This window comes from Colobus angolensis, unplaced genomic scaffold (assembly GCF_000951035.1).
Source record: "Colobus angolensis palliatus isolate OR3802 unplaced genomic scaffold, Cang.pa_1.0 Scaffold73, whole genome shotgun sequence".
NCBI lineage: Eukaryota > Metazoa > Chordata > Mammalia > Primates > Cercopithecidae > Colobus > Colobus angolensis.
The window spans coordinates 4,751,382-4,760,589 of NW_012121043.1; the positions used below are offsets into that span (position 1 = coordinate 4,751,382).

Below are 9,208 nucleotides of genomic sequence, written 5' to 3' on the forward strand. Positions count from 1 at the left end.
TACAAAAAACTAGCCGGGTGAAGTAGCGGGCGCCTGTAGTCCCAGCTACCCGGGAGGCTGAGGCAGGAGAATGGCGGGAACCGGGAGGCGGAGCTTGCAGTAAGCGGAGATCCAGCCACTGCACTCCAGCCTGGGGCCAGAGAGCGAGAAAACTTTAAAAAAAAAAAAAAAAAAAAAAAAGAAATGTGGACAGAACAAGATAGTGTATTGATGAGCTATTTTAAACTACTAGTATAAACTACATATGTGATTGGAAGATTTTTATATTTATAGAAATGTAATTATCTCCATTATTTCTTTGAAGATTATATTTTCTTCACCAAAATAAAATATATTCGTTGTAAGCAAAATATGTTAAATAAATTATAATACAATATCTTATAGAATATCTTTGACTTCCTTTAAGAAGCTAGTATTAAATTGACTGATAGTATTATTCATTCATTTGGACCTTTTTGGTTTCCTCTAAAGCATACATCTTCAACTTACATAATCTATATTAAAGGTCAAACATTAACTAAAATGCAATCCTATGCATTTTATGGTTGATCATAATCTTATGGTTATGCTTATCAATGTGTACAGATGTCTGTTTTAGTAAAGTGCAATGCAGAGTTACAGTGCAGGCAAACCAGGGTTTATCATCCCATTGAGTAGCATTTAGCTTACCACAACTTGTTTTTCTCTCACGAGAAAATAACACTCAGTGCAACTTATGATTTTCTTTCCCTATCAGAATCTCCTTAGCCATCATGCAACATTAAAACCACAGGCAAATGGTGTTCATTAAAGGTGGGTATGATCTTTACAATGAGGTACACAGTGTCTTTTAGAGTGTAGACCTTGTGGATATGTGCAGAAAAGCAGTTAATATTTCCTCCTCAGTACTTAGAGTTTGAGATTTGGCCATCAGCCATAGTTTCTTTCAACCACTATTCATGCCTTGTTATTTACTTCTGCTCAGACTGTAGTATTTTTTTTATGATGTTCTTTATAAAACAATGTGTAGCAATGCCTAATAAGCTATTGTTGCCATCTGTTTTTTCCACTAATTCCTGGAGCATTCACCTGCCCTTAACATTCATAAAATTTGCATTTTAACACCCAGTGTGACAATTCTCCTGCAAGTTTTTGATGTCCATTTAGTACTATATTTTCTACCTGCTTTGCCAGCCATTTCAGTTTATAACATTTCTCCAGAATGCCAAACACAGGCAGCGACTAAATTAGAGTAAAACAATAGCTTACAAAAAGGCACTAAATTTGGGAAACTCCACAATGGCTTTCTTTCTTCTGGCAGAGAACATAAGCCATTACTCATTCTCTTTCGTCAACAGGCAATAAAAAAGTGCTTATTCACTATAATCTTCAGTATAATTCTATCATATTTTGGCAATTAACTGAACTTTGATAAATTAATGCTGTTCTACAGCAACAATAAACACATTTAGCCAACATTTAAGCCCTTTGCAAAACAACTTCAACCTGTCTTTCCAGATTTTTTTCTTTTCGTTTATGCAGGAGGTAATGTATTGTCGTCACTGGTGTGATGGTGAATGTTTAACAACCAGCTATTTGAAAAAATATTCTGATTTTTAGTGTTTGCCAATTTCTCAAGTGTGAATACTTCAGCCATGGCTGATTTCAAACATGCTCCTTTGAGAAGAGATCTGCATAATCAGCACTCAATATTTTATACAAGCCAGCCCAGAACGCCCTTGCATGTGCTAAAATCAGTTTGGAATTCTGTTATACTATTTATGAGTTATGTGATTGAGGTCAAGTTGCCAAATCTTCTTCTTTCTTTATATTCTCGCCTATAAGGCAAAACTTAACATGTAGGGGTTCTTTAAAAATAGAGATGCTGTACGCAAGCAATGTGTATGTTAGCAAATAATATATTCACAGACTAGTATGTATTGTTATTGTTATTACATCCGCCTACATTTCTGTCTTAGTCAGCTCAGGTTGACATAACAAAATACCACAGAGTGGTTGGGTTAAACAAGAGACATTTATTTTTTTGTACTTTTGGAAGCTAGACATTTAAGATTGAGGTGCCACTGGAATAGGTTTCTACTGAGACCTCTCATCTGGCTTGCAGATAGTTACCTTCTCATGGTTTTCTCACATGGCCTTTTTCCTCTCTATGTTCCTGGAGAAAGAGCTCCTCTGTCTCTTCCTCTCCTTGTAAGGACAGCAGTCCTATTAGATTAGGACCCTGCTCTTATGACCTTATTTGACCTTGATTATTTTCTTAAAGGTCCTATCTCTAAATACAATGTCCATATGAATTTTGGGGAAACACATTTCAGTCCCTAACAATCCCTGCACATCCTCGAGGGTCTTCCCTGTGTACTGGCTATTTCCTAGGCATGCTTTGTTCTTGCTATTTTCTCTAATCATATGTCATGTTGATAGATGAGCTCAGACTGCCAAATCCAAATTTATCAAAGCCCGCCATAGCTACCACTATCCTCAGAAATTTCTTCCTGATCACCCTGACAAAAATAATCTTTCTCATTTTGGCACTCGAAAAGCTTTTCCATGATGCTTATCTTTCTCTGACAAGTGTTATGCCATATTTCATCAATTCTAACATATAGATTTTTCTCCAGTTTAACACCCCTGAGATGTTTTGTTGTGATCTTAAGACAGAATAAAGATGAGGACTGCCTTATCAGTTAAAAATGCTTCAATAACACCTCACATCATTGACCAGTATTAGTAATATGATATAGAAACATTTCTCCAAATGCTCTTTTTGCCAATGCTTTCACATATATGCACTTAACAAAATTAAAAGTAAAATTATATCTATGAATAGAAAATTTTCTTCACATGTGAAAAGTTCAGTTTTTGTGTTCCTTTATTCTGTAAAAACGTATTATTTAGCATATATTTTAGTTCATTTGGCAACTTGCAAATAAGATCCCTGCTCATGTGGACAAATTTAAAATTGGGAGAAATGAGTAACTTTCTATGTGTTGTGATTTTAAATTCTAAATTAAAGAAGCCTAATTTAAATTACCTACATAAAAAAGCACATTTATATTAACAGTATTATATTAAAGTATAATACTCAAAAAGGTGAAATCAGGACTCATATAAATATAAAATAAATATGTATTCAAGGGGGTAAGGTGCTGATCTAAAACTGGTTAATCTGGTTAATGTCTTTTTTTTTTTTTTTTGAGACGGAGGCGCGCTCTGTCGCCCAGGCTGGAGTGCAGTGGCCGGATCTCAGCTCACTGCAAGCTCCGCCTCCCGGGTTCACGCCATTCTCCTGCCTCAGCCTCCCGAGTAGCTGGGACTACAGGCGCCCACCACCTCGCCCGGCTAGTTTTGTGTATTTTTTAGTAGAGACGGGGTTTCACCAGGTTAGCCAGGATGGTCTCAATCTCCTGACTTTGTGATCCGCCCGTCTCGGCCTCCCAAAGTGCTGGGATTACAGGCTTGAGCCACCGCGCCTGGCCAATCTGGTTAATGTCTTACAGGGCAATAAATCTTTGGGATTTTGTTGGTTCTCCTAAAAGAAAGTGTTTGCATTTGTACTGGAAAACCATTACAAGTTGATCTCTATCCTTAAGTAGTGATAAAATAGGCAGTTAGAAGTAGAGCAAGATGGCTGAAAAGAAACCTCCACCAATTATCCCCCCTGCAGGAACACCAAATTTAACAACCATCTACATAAAAAAGCACCTTCATAAGACCCAAAAATCAGGTGAGTGATCACAATACCAGGTTTCAACTTCATGTTGCCAAAAGAGCACTGAAGAGGGTAGGAAAGACAGTCTTAAATTGCTGACACCACCCCTCCCCACTCCATGGCAGCTGCTGGCCATGTGGTGTGGAGAAGAAATCTGTGTGCTTGGGGGAGGGAGAGTACAGTGATTGTGGGACTTTATACTAGGACTCAGTGCTCCCAACACTGGGCAAAACGCAGCTAGCACCCATGGAGTGAACATTTAGACCCGCCCTAGCCAGAGGGGAACTGCACATTTCAGTGGTCAAAACTTGAATTTCAGCAAGCCTCTCAACTGTGGCCTAAAGTACTGTGGTGTATCAAATAAACTCAAAAGGCAGTCTAGGCCACCAGGACTACAATTACGAGCAAAGTCCTAGTGCTGAACTGGACTTGGAACTAGTGGACTTGGGGGGCACGCAACCTGTTGAGACACCAGCCAGGGCGGCTAAGGGAGTGTTTGTGGTACCCCTCCCCGGCCCCAGGCAGTGCAGCTCACTGCTCCAGAAGAGATCCCTTCCTTCCGCCTGAGGCGAGGAGGCGAGGGAAGAGTAAAGCCTTTGTCTTGCAACTTAGATACCAGCCCAGCCACAGTAGGATAAGACATTAGTCAGAGTCACAGAGTCTCCATTCCAGGCCCTAGATCCCAAATGACATTTCCAGATCCACACTGGGCCAGAGGGGAACTTGCTGCCTTGAAGGGAAGGATATGGTCCTGGCAACATTCATCACCTGCTTTTCAAAGGGTCATTGGCTCTGAAGTTTCAGCAGTGGTATAACCAGATAGTACATACTACAGGCCTTGGGTGAGATTCTGAGATGTGCTGGCTTCAGGTGTGACCCAGCACATTCACCGCTGTGGTAGCTATGAGAAAAGAACCTTCTGCTTAAGAAAAGCAGAGAGAAGAGCAAAGGAGACTTTCTCTTGAGCTTAGGTACCAGCTCAGCCACAGTGAGAAAGAGTACCAAGCAGACTACTAGAGTCCCTGATTTCAGACCTTGGCTTTTGCATGGCACCTCTAGACCCACCCTGGGCCAGAGGGAAGCCTACTGTCCTGAAGGGAGAGTCCCAGGCCTGAAAGCATTCACCAAAAGCTAACTAAAGAGCCCCTGAGCTTTAAGTGAACATCATGGTACTCTGGCAAAAGTCCCTGTGGGCCTGTGGTGGTGGTGTATATGAGGAGAGACTCCTTTCCCTGGGGAAAGGGGAAGCAATAGTGGGAAGAACTTTGTCTGATGGTTTCAGTGCCAGCTTAGCTGTTGCAGGTAGATCTGTAAGGTTTCTGACTCCGGGCCCTGGCTCCTGGACAACATCTCTGGACCATCCTTGGGCCTGGGGGACCTTGCTTCCCCAAAGTAAAGGACAAAAGTCTGGATATCCTTCCCATCTGCTGACTGCAGAGCCTTAAGGTATTGAAAAAATATAAGCAGTAACCAAAGAGTAGTTACAGTGGGTTTGGGGGAAGACCCGTTAATGTGCTGGCTTCAGGTTTGATGCTGCACCGTCTCAGTAATGGTGGTCACAGAGGTTTTTATGTCACATCTGACCCACCACGAAGCAGCTCAGCATAGAGGCAGAGAGAGAGAGAGAAGGAGGGGGAGAGAGAGAGGGAGAGAGACAGAGAGACAGACAGAGACAGAGAGAGAGAGAAAGACAGAGAGAGAGAGAGAGGGGCTCCATTTATTAGGAAGAAAGTAAGGGAAGATAACAAGAGTCTGCCTGGTAATCCAGACAATTCTTCAGACCTTACCCAAGACCACCAATGTGATACATCTGTGAGTCTGAAAGAACCATAATATTACTGGGCTTGAGGTACCTCTAATGCAGATATGACTGCAGTGAGCAAAAACTTAGATTCAACACCAAGTCCTTTCAGATATCTGGAAAGCCTTCCCAAGATGGATGGGCACAAACAAGCCGAGGCTGCAAAGATTACAGTAAATACCTAACTTGTCAATGCTCAGACATTGATGAACATCTACAAGCAACAAGACCATTCAAGAAAACATGACCTCATCAAACTAAATAAGGCACCAAGGACCAATCCTAGAGAGACCGGGTGACCTTTTACACAGGGAATTCAAAATAGCTGTTTTGAAGAAACTCAAGTACGTTCACGATAACACAGAGAAGGAATTCAGAATCCTCTCAGATAAATTTAACAAAGAAATTGAAATAATAAAAAGAATCAATCAACCAGAAATTCTGGAGTTTATAAATGCAACTGATTACTTAATTCATCAGAGTCTCTTAATAGCAGGATTGATAGAGCAGAAGAAAGAATTAATGAGCTTGAAGATAGGCTATTTGAAAATACAGTCAGAGGAGATAAAAGAAAAAAGAATAACAAACAATGAAGCATTACTACAAGATCGAGAAAACAGCCGTGAGAAGCAGCTTCCCCATTCTTCCTTGTATCTCCACTGCATTCAGGCCACCTGCCTCCACTCCTGCCTCCACCGTGTCCACCAGGGTAACCCAGAAGTCCCACAAGGTGTTCACCTCTGGCCCCTGGGCCTTCAGCAGCCACTCCTACACAAGTGGGCCCGATGTCCACATCAGCTTCGCGAGCTTCTCTCGAGTGGGCAGCAGCAGCTGCTGGGGTGGCCTGGGTGGAGGCTGTGGTGGGGCCAGCACAATGGGAGGCATCGCAGCTGTCACAGTCAACCAGAGCCTGCTGAGCACCCTTAACCCAACATCCAGGCCATGTGCACCCAGGAGAAGGAGCAGATCAAGACCCTCAACAAGTTTGCCTCCTTCATTGACAAGGTATGGTTCCTGGAGCAGCAGAACAAGGTGCTGGAGACCAAGTGGAGCCTTCTGCAGCAGAAGAATATGACTGACTAACATGGATAGCATGTTCAAGAGCTACATCACAACCTTCAGTGGCAGCTGGAGACCGGGCCAGGAGAAGCTGAAGCTGGAGGCGGAGCTTGGTAGCATGCAGGGGCTAGTGGAGAGCTTTAAGAACAAATATAAGGATAAGATCAATAAGCGTACAGAGATGGAGAATGAATTTGTCCTCATCAAGAAGGATGTAGGTGATGCTTATGTGAACAAGAGCTGAAGTCTTGCCTGGAAGGGCTGACTAATGAGATCATACAGGCAGCTGTATGAAGAGGAGATCCAGGAGCTGTCCCAGATCTTGGACACATCTGTGGTTCTGCTCATGGACAACAGCTGCTCCCTGGACATGGACAGCATCATCACCCAGGTCAAGGCCCAGTATGAAGAGATCACCAACCGCAGCCAGGCGAAGGCTGAGAGCATGTACCAGATTAAGTATGAGGAGCTGCAGACGCTCGCTGGGAAGCATGGGGATGACTTGCATCATACAAAGATGGAGATCCCTGAGATGAACTGGAACATCAGCTGACTCCAGCCTGACACAGAGGGCTTCAAAGGCCAGAGGGCTTCCCCGGAGGCCACCACAGATGCTGAGCAGCATGGGGAGCTGATGGTTAAGAATGCCAACACCAAGCTGTATGAGCTGGGGCCCTCCTGCAGTGGGCCGAGCAGGACACGGTGCAGCAGCTGTATGAGTGCCAGGAGCTGATGAAATCAAGCTGGCTCTGGACATTGAGATTGCCACCTACAGGAAGCTACTGGAGGGCGTGGAGAGCTGGCTGGAGTCAGGGATGTAGAACACGCAGAACATGAGTATCCATATGAAGACCACCAGTGGCTATGCTGGTGGGCTGAGCTCAGCTTATGGGGACCTCACAAGCCCAGCCTCAACTATGGCCTGGGTTTCAGCTTTGGCTCCGGCATGGGCTCCACCTCCTTCAGTTACACCTGCTCCATCAGGGCCATGGTTATGGAGAGGATCAAGACCCACAATGGGAAGTTGGTGTCCAAGTACTCTGATGTCCTGCCAAAGTGAACAGCCATGGCAGCCCCTCCCAGGCTACCCATCCTGTGGCTGTCCCAGAGCCCATGGGGGAGGCAGCTGTGCAGGGGAATGCAAGACCCACCTGAGGTTCAGCCCTAGCCTTCAGCCCACCTTCAGGGGCAGTTTACTGCCTGTGGTACCCCCTTTGCCCATGACTTCAGCTACAAGACAATTTTTTCCCCAAAATTAAACCTCAGCTAGCTCTGCGCGCACACACACACACACACACACACACACACACACACACACAAAAGAGCAAGTCTAAGAGTTGTTGGCCTTAAAAAGGAGATAAAGAGAAACAGATAAGGCTGGAAAGTTTATTCAAAGAGATAATAACAGAACTTCCTAAACCTAGAGAAAGATATCAATATTCAAGTTCAAGAAGCTTATAGAACCCCAAGCAGATTTAACTCAAAGAAGACTATCTCATGGCATTTAATAATCAAACATCCAAAGGTTAAGGTTAAAGAAAAATTCCTAAAAGCAGCAGGAGAAAAGAAACAACATAAAACCAAGTTCCAATATTCCTGGCACAGACTTTTTGGCAAAAATTTTACAGGAAAGGAGAGAGTGGCATCACATATTTAAAGTGTTGGAGGAAAAAGAACTTTTATCTGAGAATAGTATATCCAGTGTAAATACTCTTCAAACATGAAGGATAAATACTTTCCCACACAAACAAAAGCTGAGGAATTTCATCAATACCAGTCCTACAAGAAATGCTAAATGGATTTCTTCAATATGAAAGAAAAGGATGTTAATGAGCAATAAGAAATCATCTGAAGATTAAAAATTTACTGGTAATAGCAAGCACACAGAAAAACAGAGACTATTCTAACCTGTAATTAATTATGTAAACTACTCATATCTTACATAGAAAGACAAAAAGATGAAGTAATCAAAACTAATAACTACAACAACTTCTCAAGGCATAGACAGTACAAAAAGACATAAATAGAAACAGCAAAAAGTTAAAATGCAGGGAGACTATGTTAAAGTGTAGATTTTCTATTAGTTTTCTTTTTGCTTGTTAGTTGTTTGTTTATGCAATCAGTATTGAGTTGTCATCTGTTTGAAATAATGGGCTATATTATCTGCAATACTTATGGTGACCTCAAATCTAAAAACATACAATGGATACAGAAAAACCAAAAAGCAAAAAATTAAAACATATCATCAGAAAAATATTATGTTCTCTAAAAGGAAGACAGGAAGGAAGGAAAGAAAGAAAAGAAGACCACAAAACAACCAAAAAACAAATAACAAAATGGCAGGAGTAAGGGATGAGTCCTTACCTACCAACAATGACATTAAATGTAAGTGGACTAAACTCTTCAATTGAAAGACATAGAATGGCTGAATGGGGGAAGAAAACAGACCCAGTGATCTGTTGCCTACAAGAAAAACACTTCACCTATAAAGACATGCATAGACTGAAAATAAAGGGATGGTAAAAGATATTCCATGCAATGGGAAACCAAAAAAGAGCAGGAGTAGCTATACTTATATCAGACAAAAATAAATTTCAAGACAAAAGTATAAAGAAAGCCAAGAAAGATTATTATATAAT

General features: G+C 42.1%; 1 pseudogene; it reads left to right on the forward strand.

Annotated features, from left to right (window-relative positions):
- The first annotated feature begins 2,665 nt into the window (after window positions 1-2,665).
- Window positions 2,666-7,629, forward strand: LOC105501642 (annotated as a pseudogene).
- The last annotated feature ends 1,579 nt before the right edge of the window (window positions 7,630-9,208 follow it).